This window comes from Jaculus jaculus, chromosome 21 (genome assembly GCF_020740685.1).
Source record: "Jaculus jaculus isolate mJacJac1 chromosome 21, mJacJac1.mat.Y.cur, whole genome shotgun sequence".
NCBI classification, from domain to species: Eukaryota; Metazoa; Chordata; class Mammalia; order Rodentia; family Dipodidae; genus Jaculus; species Jaculus jaculus.
The window spans coordinates 1,413,359-1,425,959 of NC_059122.1; positions in this window are offsets into that span (position 1 = coordinate 1,413,359).

A 12,601-nucleotide genomic window follows, 5' to 3' on the forward strand; every position below is an offset into this window, starting at 1 on the left:
AATCAACAAAAAATATTTAAAAAAAACAACAAAAAACTTTAAAAAGAACTGTTAAAAAAAGAAGCACATCTAATGACAGTTTTAAGTAAGCACAGTGAGGAAGAAGATAATAATCACTGTGGGACGACAGCATGGGAGTCTTTTAGTCCAGACATGAGATTATGCTCAATTCCAAATACACCATAAACCCATAAGCAAGAGGTTAGAACCAGGGAGCTGTGATGAAAATATAGATAAGCCCACATAAATGGGCTGCAAGGCCACTGAGAAATCCTGCTGGAACTGAGCTGATAACACCCTCCATGAAGATCAGCTGACAAAAAGCTGGAAGAAGCCATTCTGCATGCAGTTCGATGGGCGAAAGAGAAATCAGCAGTGAAGATACTCAATCAACAGTGGACAGTGCAAGTCTTAAATTTTGCCAGCTAGGCCAAATGAGCCAATGGGTATAATAGTGGCACGTCTGTCATGGTGGAAACCAACTGCCCTCTAATTGGACTGGAGGCCCATGCCATGGGAGGGAATACATCCCTGATACTGAAAACTTAAAACAGGAGCAGTCATGTGCTCTAGGGGTTTAACGTCTGCTTCTGTCTGGCTGAATGTATATACTATGCTTATCAAACTTCCCATTAAGCACTTCTCTTATATGTCCATACCCTTATATTAATGCTACTTTCACTTTTGGTAGAAAACCTTCTCTTTTCAGATGGCAGTGATCTTGGGATGCCTCAGAAGGCATCACGGTGCTGAGAAGAAGTGACAGGAGTACTCAGCACTGAAATATCTCTATCACACCTGGCTCAGGGTCCACTGCTGAACAGGTGGTGGAAAGAATATAAGAGCCAAAGGAAGGGTAGGAATCCTTGCAACGTGCTCCCTCTAGACACAAAATGGCCCGCCCGGATATCCATGACCTCACAGTGCCTGACATTACCTACACAAGACCATCATAACAGGAAGAAGAGATCACGACATCAAAATAAAAGAGACTGATTAAGAGGGGGAGGGCATATGATGGAGAGTGGAGTTTCAAAGGGGAAAGTAGGGAGAGGGAGGGCATTACCATGGGGTATTGTTTGCAATCATGGAAGTTGTTAATATAAAAATAAAGTAAAAGGAAACCTACCTCAAAAAAAGTAATATGTGGATTTTGCATAGTGAATCAAACACAACAAATTAGGGAACAATTCTGGAAATTTAGAATATTGTCCAGAGACTAAATTATAGAAGGTAAGTATTAATTTTGTGGTTGCAGTAATGGCTGAATGGTTAGGAAAATTTATTGGTTATAAATTCACACTGAAGTATTTAGGGCAAAATGATATAGTAGTTTAGCTTTCTTTAGAAACACTCCAATAGAAAACACAAAGAATAGATAACACATGATTGGAAAATTATGTGAATTTTTCATGCTGAGTAAAGGAACTCATGTGGACCCATTATTCAACTGTTTCATCTCTTCCGAGTGTTCAAGTTTTCTGTGATAAAAGTTAAAAACAGTAGGGTTACCAAGAGATATTGTTTCTTTGCAAACATCGGAGTCCAAAATAAGAGCCCAGCCCACTAATCATGTGTTATATGCCAGACTGTGGGAGTTGCTGTGGGGGAGACTTTTTTCTTTTTTAGAAGTGGATAAAAAGTACATAAAAGCAAAATGTCTTTTGATGGAGCCTGAGAGCCAACGAGCATCAATCTAAAGTTAAGTTTTCTGACCAGGAAAGGGAGCTAAATACCGGAGGAAGCTAGGTATCTAGACAAGTGTGGCGGTTTGATTCAGGTGTCCCCCATAAACTTAGGTGTGCGGAATGCTAGGTCCCCAGCTGATGGAGATTTGGGAATTACTGCCTCTTAGAGGGAGTGTATTGTTGGGGGCAGACTTATGGGCGTTATAGCCAGTGTCCCCATGCCAGTGTTTGGCACATTCTCCTGTTCTTGTTGTCCACCTGACGTTGTCCAGGGGGTGATGTCCACCCTCTGCTCATGCCATCGCTTCCCCGCCACCGTGGAGCTTCCCCTCAAGCCTGTAAGCCAAAATCAACCTCTTTTTCCCACAAGCTATTCTTGGTTGGGTGATTTCTACCAGCAATGCGGACCTGGCTGCGACAAGAAAAGTGTGCGTGTCGTGTGTGTCCTGTGGGTCTGTGTGGGGTCGGGGCCAGGGATGCCGGGCTGCCGAGATCAGCTCAGCACCTGGGCGCCCAAGCCGCCCGCGCTCCTAAAGTGACAGCGCCACGAAGCAGTCTACCCTGCTCGCCGTGGCCGCTGCCCTCGAAATGCCAGCAGCTGGGCTTGCCTGAAGGAGGCCTGCCTAAGACTGGACCCATGAACTGTCATCAGTGGCGGGGAGCAAGGACTCTGGGGGCCACATTCCCCCCAAGGATTTACAGACACCTCACAACGGCCAGGTGGCAGGAGCTCACGAAGCACCAACCATCCCCAAGGAGAGACAGTTAACAGTTGCTGGAGGAGAGAGAGAGTTTCTCCAGGGGTGTATGAATGGTCTCTGCTTCTTGATGGTGCGCTATCAAGGGCAAATAGATATCTGTTCCTATTTTCTCAGGGGAAAGCAAACAAACAAACCACTCAAGGGCTGGAGAGATGGCTTGGTGGTTAAGCGCTTGCCTGTGAAGCCTAAGGACCCTGGTTCGAGGCTTGATTCCCCAGGACCCACGTTAGCCTGATGTACAAGGGGGTGCACGCATCTGGAGTTCGTTTTCAGTGACTGGAGGCCCTGGCATGCCCATTCTCTCTATCTCTTTCTTTCTACCTCTTTCTCTCTGTCACTCTTAATTAAATAAATAAAAATACACACAAAAAATTTTTTTAAAGTCACTCAACATCTTCCTCATTCGAAGCTCTGGAGCTGGGTTGAAAACTGAGGCTACCTCTCTGTCAGAATGTCTCATGAGGCTGCGATCCTGCAGGTCAGAGAGGAATGTACCACATTATCCATTTGTTTTCATGTTTTTCGAGGTAGGGTCTTGCTCTAGTCCAGGCTAACCTGCAATTCACTCTGTAGTCTCAGGGTGGCCTCGAACTCACAGCGATCCTCCTACCTCTGCGTCCCGAATGCTGGGATGAAAGGTGTGCGTGTGCCACCATGTCTGGCTACTTCGTTATCTCTAGGTTACCTTTCCTGTTGCTTTGAAAAATGTTTCCGCTTCCAGTTCAAGATTACAGTCCATCACGGCAGGAAAGGTAGCGTCAGGGTCATGAAAGAGCGGGTCACACTGGGCCTTCAGTCAGGAGGCAGAGAGCAAAGACCCTACTGCCTCCTGAGTGCTGGCTTTATTAGTTATTATTTATTCACATGCAGAGAGAGACAGAGCGTAGAAAGACACACACACAGAGACAAAGAGAATGGGCACGCCAGGGCATCTTAGCTACCACAAACAAACTTCAGATGTATGTGCCACCTTGTGGATCTGGCTTTACGTGGATACCGCAGACTAGAACCCGGGTCATTAGGCTTTTTTTCTCACAATTTTTATTAACTTCCATGATTATAAAAAATATCCCATGGAAATACCCTCCCTCCCCAACTTTTCCCTTTGAAATTCCATTCTCCATCATATCCCTGCCCCATCACAATCAGTCTCTCTTTTATTTTGATGTCATCATCTTTTCCTCTTATTACGAGGGTCTTGTGTAGGTAGTGTCAGGCACTGCGAGGTCATGGATATCCAGGCCATTTTGTGTCTGGAGGGAGCATGTTGTAAGGAGTCCTACCCTTCCTTTGGCTCTTACATTCATTCCACCACCTCTTCCGAATTATACCCTGAGCCTTGGAAGGTGTGATCAACATATTACTCAGTACCCAGTCACTTATTTCCAGCACCATGATAGCTTCTGAGTCATCCCAAGGTCACTGCCATCTGAAAAGAGAAGATTCTCTACCAAAAGTGAGAGTAGCATTAATATAAGGGTATGAATATTAAGAGAAGTGCTTACTGGGCAGTTTGATAAGCATAGTATATACATTTAGGCAGACAGCAGCAGAAGGTACACCCCTAGAGCTCATGACTACCCGTTTTAAGTTTTCAGTATCAGGGATGTATTCCCTCCCATGGATTGGGCCTCCAGTCCAATTAAAGGGCAGTTAGTTTCCACCATGACAGATGTGCCACTATTGCACCCGTTGGCTCATTTGGCCTGCCTGGCCAAAGATAAGGCTTGCAGTGTCCACTGTCGAGTATCTTCACTGGTGATTTTTCTTTCTCCCATTTAACTGCATACAGAATGGCTTCTTCCAGCTTTCTGTCAGCTCGTTAGGCTCATTAGACAAGCACCTTAACCACTGAGCAATCTCTGCAGCCCTATTCATTTTTATGACGCATGCAGGGGGAGGGAATGGCAATGAGGGTAATCATGCTAGGGCCTCTTGCCACTGCAAACTCGCCCCAGAACTGTGCCAATTTGTGCAGCTAGCTGGCTTTACATGGGTACTGAGGATCTGAACCCCAGGCCATCAGGCTTTGCAAGCAAGTGCCTTTAATACAGAGCCATGTCCAGAGTTCTTTCCAGCAACTCAAGGAAAGGGGGATGCCATCCTAAGAAGGGACTTGGGCTGCTTATAGAAAAGAAAACCATGCAGGGAACTCCTTTTGGCAACAGAAAAGGAGGTGTGTCCTTCTCTGACCCCAAGCAATGTGGAGACTGCCAGGGCGGGCTCAAGACATTCCCAGCCTTCACTCTCAGGGTCCAGCCCCCCCAAAGTGCTTCAATGCCCACAGGTTTGTTTCCATGGAGATTGTAAACCCTGTCAGGTTGACAGCAGCCGCGCTTGTACACTGGGCACGCAGACTCCTTATGCAAGTGGGTGTTTTTTCAAGGTAGGGTCTTGCTATAGCTTTTATTTGTATATTTATTTTTTTGGTATTCTTTATTTAGTTTTTCTCCCTCCACCCCCCCAGTTTCTTTTTCTTATTTTTTATTTTATTTTATTTTTTTAGGTAGGTTTTCACTCTAGCTCAGGCTGACCTGGAATTCACTATGGAGTCTCCGGGTGGCCTCGAACTCACGGTGATCCTCCTACCTCTGTCTCCCGAGTGCTGGGATTAAAGGCTTGTGCCACCACACCCATCTACACCTGGCTTTTAAAAAAAAAATTCTTAACTTTTTTATTGATAAGTTCCATGATTGTAAACAATATCCCATGATAATTCCCTGCCTCCCCCCACTTTCCCCTTCATAACTCCACTCTCCATCATATCCCCTCCCCCTCTCAATCAGTCTCTCTTTTACTTTCATGTCATCATCGTTTCCTCCTCTTATGACGGTCTAGTGTAGGTAGTGTCAGGCACTGTGAGGTCATGGATATCCAGGCCATTTTGTGTCTGGAGGAGCACATTGTAAGGAGTCCTACCCTTCCTTTGGCTCTTACATTCTTTCCACCACCTCTTCAGCAGTGGACCCTGAGCCTTGGAAGGTGTGATAGAGACGATTCAGTGCTGTGCCTCTAGAATTCTTGGTCTGAATTCCAGGCTGACCTGGAATTCACTATGTGGTCTTAGAGTGGCCTCGAACTCATGAACATCCTACCTCTGCCTCCCGAGTGCTGGGATTAAAGGCGTGCGCCACCATGCCCGGCCTGAAGGTGGCTGTCTTTGTCTTGTTTTCTTTTTTGTAAAAAGGGAGTTAATATTTTTCTAGAATTCACTCAAATATGAGTTTTGCTCCTTCCTTTTATTTCTTCTATTTGAAAAATATTTGCTAACCGTCCACATGTTCCCAAGTGAATCAAGCAGCAAGATTTGGGAAGGAGGTTCCCCGTCTTCAAAGTTCTCCCCTGCAACAGGCATTTCTTCTTCCCGAGTAGCATCTAGTTCTCTGCGCCTGCCTCAGGCACAATGAAAGGCAGGGAAAGGTAAGGAACAGGGCTTTGGCACCAATGCCACCACCTTTCCACAGCCTCCTGCCCCAGCTCCCTGGTGCACATACACACACACACGTGTGCACGCTGCATGCCTCTGCTCCAGGAGCAATGGTTTCAACCACCCTAATCCATGCCATAAATTTTGCTGCTTCCAAAGTTACACTTCTTTCCTTTTTTTTTTTTTTTTGTTGGTTTTTTGAGGTAGGGTTTCCCTCTAGCCCAGGCTGACCATGAATTCACAATGGAGTCTCAGGGCAGCCTCAGAATCATAGCGATCCTCCTATGTCTGCCTCCTGAGCGGCAGGATTAAAGGTGTGCGCCACCATGCCTGGCTCTCCTCCCTCTCTCTTTGATAAGCTTTTATTTTTTATTTCACAATCTTCAATAAGGAATAATCTTGCTATGTTAATTTCAAAAAAGGAAAGAAGGCTGGGCAAGGTGGTGCATGTCTTTAATCCCAGCACTTGAAAGGCAGAGGTAAGAGGATCGCCATGAGTTCGAGGCCACTCTGAGACTCCATAGTGAATTTCAGGTCAGCCAGGGCTAGAGCGAGACCCTACCTCAGAAACCAAAAAAATTGTGAAATATATGGTACTATGAGCTATTAGACCATATGTGTTTGCTGGCAATGAAACAGACTTTAAGATTCACTTTACGGGATTTGGATTTCTAATCAAAATTTGCCATATTCACCCCTACTGTTAAAGCAGAAACTTTGTATCAATTAGACTAAATTATTTTTATAACACACAAGCACATTTTCATGATTAATGTTTGTTTTAAATAGTGCCAGTATTAGTGTGATCAGCTGCTGCCCCCTAACGTCCAAGGTATGGCATACAAACCTCTCCAAAGAGGCCCAGAGGCGTCAGGCATCCCTCCCAGGAGCAGGCTAGCTCATCACTGGCTTGTTACTTCTATAGCTCCACGCCTAGCCCTTCTGGCAGGAGCTCATTCCTCTCAGGTGCTGTGTGTGCACAGACCCAGGAGTCTTATGAGCTGAACAAGGGTGGTGAGCGAGGGTGGAGAAGATAAGGCCTCTGCTGTTCAAAGGTTGTCCCTGAATGTTTGTTCTGGGGGCAGGAATCTGGTCTTGGCCATGATGAGATGGTGAGGATTTATGAAAGGGTGGGGTGGGTGGGGGAGACCTGGTCCTGGCCATGATGGGTGCAGACCCCACACAATCACATAGGTGAACAACGTTCTAGGTTTGATTTTTCCCTCTCAGAATTTGCAAGGTTGTCAACAGTTGCAGAAGCTGTGGGTTGGAGTAGGCTCGCCCTCTCTCACCGTGGAGGGCGGAAAGGTGAGGCAGTGGAACGAGGATGGGCCCACGCGCAGGGTGGGAGCAGAGAAGCAGAGCCCAGGGAAGGGAGAAACTAACAAGAGGCTGGTTTACTGTCACAATGAAGTGTGAAAGGTATTTCTGAGGCTTGACACAACCCATGGCAGATTAGACTTCGGTCATCAACGCTGGTTTAAGCAGTATGATAACTGTGCAAAAGTGTACACCAGCTACTCTCCCAGACTTCAGAAAGATGTGAGAATCACGCCACGCTCTGAGGGTCAGACATCGGGGAACAGGGCTGCTTCAGGATGTACAGGCCCTCTCCTGTCCAGTCCAAGACAGACTTTAACAAGCCATCTCAGAGTTCCCAAGTCCCCATTTCTAAAGATAAACATGCAGAGCCAGTATGTAGTGGGCAGCAGGGTGGGAAGCAAACCCCACCACCAGTGAACACATGCTGCGCACTTACCCTGCAAGGCTCTCCCCCCCTTCTCTCTCTCTCCCTCTCTCTCTGTCTCTGTCTCTCTCTCTTGACTCTCCCAAGGTTGACTGAGGGCATGGTCCATGTGTGCAAACACTCCACCACTAAGCTATGAGCCAACTCTTCTTAACTTTTTTTTATTCTTAAAATATTTTATTTTTATTTATTTATTTGAGAGAGAGAGAGAGAATGGGTGCACCAGGGCCTCTACCTCTAGCCGCCGCAAACAAACTCCAGATGTGTGCGCCCCTTTGTGCATCTGGCTAACGTGGGTCCTGGGGAATTGAACCTGGGTCCTTGGCTTTGTAGGCAAACACCTAGAGCACTAAGCCATCCCTCCAGCCCCTTTACTTTTACATTTTAAGACAGGATCTCACGAACTCACTCTGCAAGGCACTTCTCTGAACATGTAGTTAAAGTTTCCGCTGTGCCTCTCTTCCAAATGATGTCCTGAAGTACTACTCCGTGTCCACGAGTGTGATTTTACAGAGAAATAGCCTTTGCAGGTTAAGTCAAGTTTTTAGAGTAAGTCTTAACATGGCTGGCATCCTTATAAGAAAATTCCATCACAGCACACAAGGGAACAGCATGTGAAGCTGAGACACACACAGCTATATGAAAATACAGGTGTGTGCATGTACACACACACACACACATGCGCGCATGCCAAAAGAAAGAGCCATATGAAGATGTATGGAGGTTAGTTATGCTGGCCCACAGTGAGATCTTATCTGGAAAAACCAAAAACAAAACAAAACAAAGAAGAAACATGGAAGGGCAGGAGAGGAGAGGATTTGGTCAAAGTGTTTGCAGGTGAGGGATAAACATGGAGGGGCAGGAGAGGAGAGGATCTGGTCAAAGTGTTTGCAGGTGAGGGATAAACATGGAGGGGCAGGAGAGGAGAGGATCTGGTCAAAGTGTTTGCAGGTGAGGGATAAACATGGAGGGGCAGGAGAGGAGAGGATCTGGTCAAAGTGTTTGCAGGTGAGGGATAAACATGGAGGGGGCAGGAGAGGAGAGGTTCTGGTCAAAGTGTTTGCAGGTGAGGGATAAACATGGAGGGGCAGGAGAGGAGAGGATCTGGTCAAAGTGTTTGCAGGAGAGGGATAAACATGGAGGGGGCAGGAGAGGAGAGGTTCTGGTCAAAGTGTTTGCAGGTGAGGGATAAACATGGAGGGGCAGGAGAGGAGAGGATCTGGTCAAAGTGTTTGCAGGAGAGGGATAAACATGGAGGGGGCAGGAGAGGAGAGGTTCTGGTCAAAGTGTTTGCAGGTGAGGGATAAACATGGAGGGGCAGGAGAGGAGAGGATCTGGTCAAAGTGTTTGCAGGAGAGGGATAAACATGGAGGGGGCAGGAGAGGAGAGGTTCTGGTCAAAGTGTTTGCAGGTGAGGGATAAACATGGAGGGGGCAGGAGAGGAGAGGATCTGGTCAAAGTGTTTGCAGGTGAGGGATAAACATGGAGGGGCAGGAGAGGAGAGGTTCTGGTCAAAGTGTTTGCAGGTGAGGGATAAACATGGAGGGGCAGGAGAGGAGAGGATTTGGTCAAAGTGTTTGCAGGTGAGGGATAAACATGGAGGGGCAGGAGAGGAGAGGATTTGGTCAAAGTGTTTGCAGGAGAGGGATAAACATGGAGGGGGCAGGAGAGGAGAGGATTTGGTCAAAGCGCTCTGTCCAGAGTGGGTGAGGGATAAACTGCCGACCATCAGGGTCACGGTGCTGGCTGCGGTAGGAGCTGGGTGCCACCACCCCTGCCGGCCTCCTCAACCGTCGCCCCTGACCTGCAGCCTGACTGTGGGACAAGGAGTCATCTACACGGCTCAGGTAACGGTGCAATCCATTCCTGACCCCACATTAGCAGATTCCCTCTTCAACATCTCTGCTTCTTCAATTCTTTATGTCCTATTTTACGTTTTTCGGTTTTCATTTATTTATTTGAGAGTGACAGAGAGAGAAAGAGGCAGAGTGAGAAAGAATGGGAGCCCCATGGCTTCCAGCCTCTGCAAATGAACTCCAGACGCGTGCGCCCCCTTCTGCATCTGTCGAATGTGGGTCCTGCGGACTTGAGCCTCCAACCGGGGTCCTTAGGCTTCACAGGCAAGTGCTTAACCGCTAATCCATCTCTCCAGCCCTATGTCCTTATTTTAAAAACGGCAGAATTTCCATACTAATCTGAGAGTGGAGAGGAAAGTGGAAGAGGAGATGGATAGGGAAGAAGACAGAACGCTCACCTGGGAGCAGAGGGGGCTGGGCAACAGGCCACATGTCTGATGAGGCCGCCGGTGTGCAGACCGTCTACTGGATGGTCCTGAATACTAAGGTTTAGGGGTTTTTTGCCTTTTGCTCTAAGCAGAAGAAAACCAAAGGTGGCCTGGCGAGATGGCTTAGTGGTTAAGCGCTTGTCTGTGAAGCTTGAGGATCCCGGTTCGAGGCTCGATTCCCCAGGACCCACGTTAGCCAGATGCACAAGGGGGCGCATGCATCTGGAGTTCATTTGCAGTGGCTGGAGGCCCTGGCGCGCCCATTCTCTCGCTCCCTCTCTGCCTCTTTCTGTCACTGTCTGTCGCTCTCAAATAAATAAATAAAAATACCAAAAAAAAATTAAAAGACCAGTGGTTTCAGGCACACACTGGTACGGTTTGTTTCTGGAAAATCTAGTGATGTGCAAGATGCCACGGGGGGGGGGGGAATCACCAGACAGGTATTGAGAGAGCAGATAAAACGAACTTTTCGGAGACAAGGTGCTTTCTCTTGCATCACACCAACCCCTCCTACATCTCCCCCCATCTCCAAGGAGATGTGAGCAGGTTCACGGACATGAAGGTAGATGAAAACCTCAGACTTAATGCCCTACCTTGTCCATTTTCATTTACCAAACCAAAGGAATCAAAGCAAAAGCTATTCCAATAATTTAGTAACTCTGAAAGCAGTAAGCCCATTTATAAACAAAGAGGTATGCACCCCCTTTTGAAAACCTCAAGCTTTCAAAATTCTGAATTTGACAATGTAAAATCTAGAGATTTAAGCCCAATGAAGAGATTTGTAAGATTAATACAACAGAGTACATTTACCAGTCAAACACCTCCTTTGCTTGATTCTGTGCTTCCTATTCTAATGTTGTTTATTTTTATTTCTTTCTTTGAGAGTGAAAGACAGAGGGAGAAAGAGGCAGAGATAGAGAGAGGCAGAGAGAGAATGAACGCGCCGGGGCTTCTAGCCACTGCAAATGAACTCCAGATGCATGCGCCCCCTTGTGCATCTGGCTAACGTGGGACCTGGGGAACCGAGCCTCGAACCAGGATCCTTAGGCTTCACAGGCAAGTGCTTAACCACTAAGCCATCTCTCCAGCCCTATCACCATATTTTTAAAACTTATATTTATTTATTTATTTGAGAGTGACAGACAGATTTATATACATACATATATATATATATAGGGATCAAGCACTAAACCGGGGTCCTTAGGTTTCACCGGCAAGCACTTAACTGCTAAGCCATCTCTCCCGGCCCCATGATCACTCTACAGTCAGGGATGCCAGAGAGTGAGCTATAGTTCAAGAAAAAGGAATAATTCTGCTCATTCGGAGAAAGAGACACAAGACAGAACTCGGAAGGAGAACGCAGGCTGGGGCAGCTGAAGTCGCTTCCTTGCTCATGGTGTTCCTTGTGATCAACACCTGCAGGGAGGGCAGGAGCTGTGACTACACATATGTTGCGATGGACATCTTTAACGTTTACAGAGCAGCAGAGAAATGAAACAAGTAAGGAGCTTGTGATGTCGTGTGTACAATGATGAAATGAAGTGTGGTGTGCTTCGGGGCTCCACAGGACAGGGTCTGACCACATCTGCACTGCTTTCCAGGTCACCCTGTAAATCCAGAAGCCTGCAGGTCAGTTAGGACCCCCATCTGTGAGTCCAGGGGGGCCCGGGGAAGGTGGAGAATGGACAATATGGAGAGAGGTAGACAGATGTGGAGGAGAATGACCCAGACGCTGTGAACAGCTAGATGGTGGCGGGGATGTCTTGGCAAAGGAAGCTACGGAGACCCGTTTCAAGACTTTAGGCTTGTGTAGAACACGGGCTTTCCAGGGAGGAAAACCACCTCACGTGTGTTAGTTGGCAGTGCTGTCTTAGGTGCGTCAACATGGAAACCCCTGCTGAGTTCTGTATCTGAAATCCTATGAATAGCAATTAAACTGCTGGGAGAGCAGAGAATAGTAAAGGGAAGCCACATATTTAATGTTTCTAGCTTAGTTTAGATGGAATATAATCAATGTATCTATAAGAAATGTAAATGTTGGGCTGGAGAGATGGTTCAGCGGTTAAGAGCTTGCCTGTGAAGGCTAAGGACCCCGGTTCGAGGCTCGATTCCCCAGGTCCCACATTAGCCAGATGCACAAGGGGGCATCCACGTCTGGAGTAGGTTTGCAGTGGCTGGAGGCCCTGGCACGCCCATTCTCTCTCTCTTTCCCTCTCTCTCTGCCTCTTTCTCTCTCTGTCACTCTCAAATAAATAAATAAAAATAAAAAATTTAAAAAAAGAAATGAACATGTTCCTAGGACTTTCAGTGAACCCACAGACGTTACACTTCCCTCCTCTGAAACTGCAGCGGGGGACATTCCTCTGATGGCAGCTGACGAGAATTCCAGGACCCTGACCCCTTCGGACAATATATAACTATCTTATCTCGGGAGACAGCAGCCTGCGTTTCATCTTATTGGGCAGAACCCTACACCCATGGGTGTAAGGCTCTGCCCTCTCTAAGCGCGGGAGAATTCAGACAAGGGACTGAAAAAGGTGTGTAAATCCAGCCCAATCTGAGTTCGGGGCCTCTGTCGGGTTTTGGGCATTGGCCAGCAGAGTTCCGCACGTGAATAAATGCGCTCTCCCTCTCTCTGAAGTGGATTTTGCCTGATTATTCTCATTGACTCATCAATTCCTACAACATAGCTGG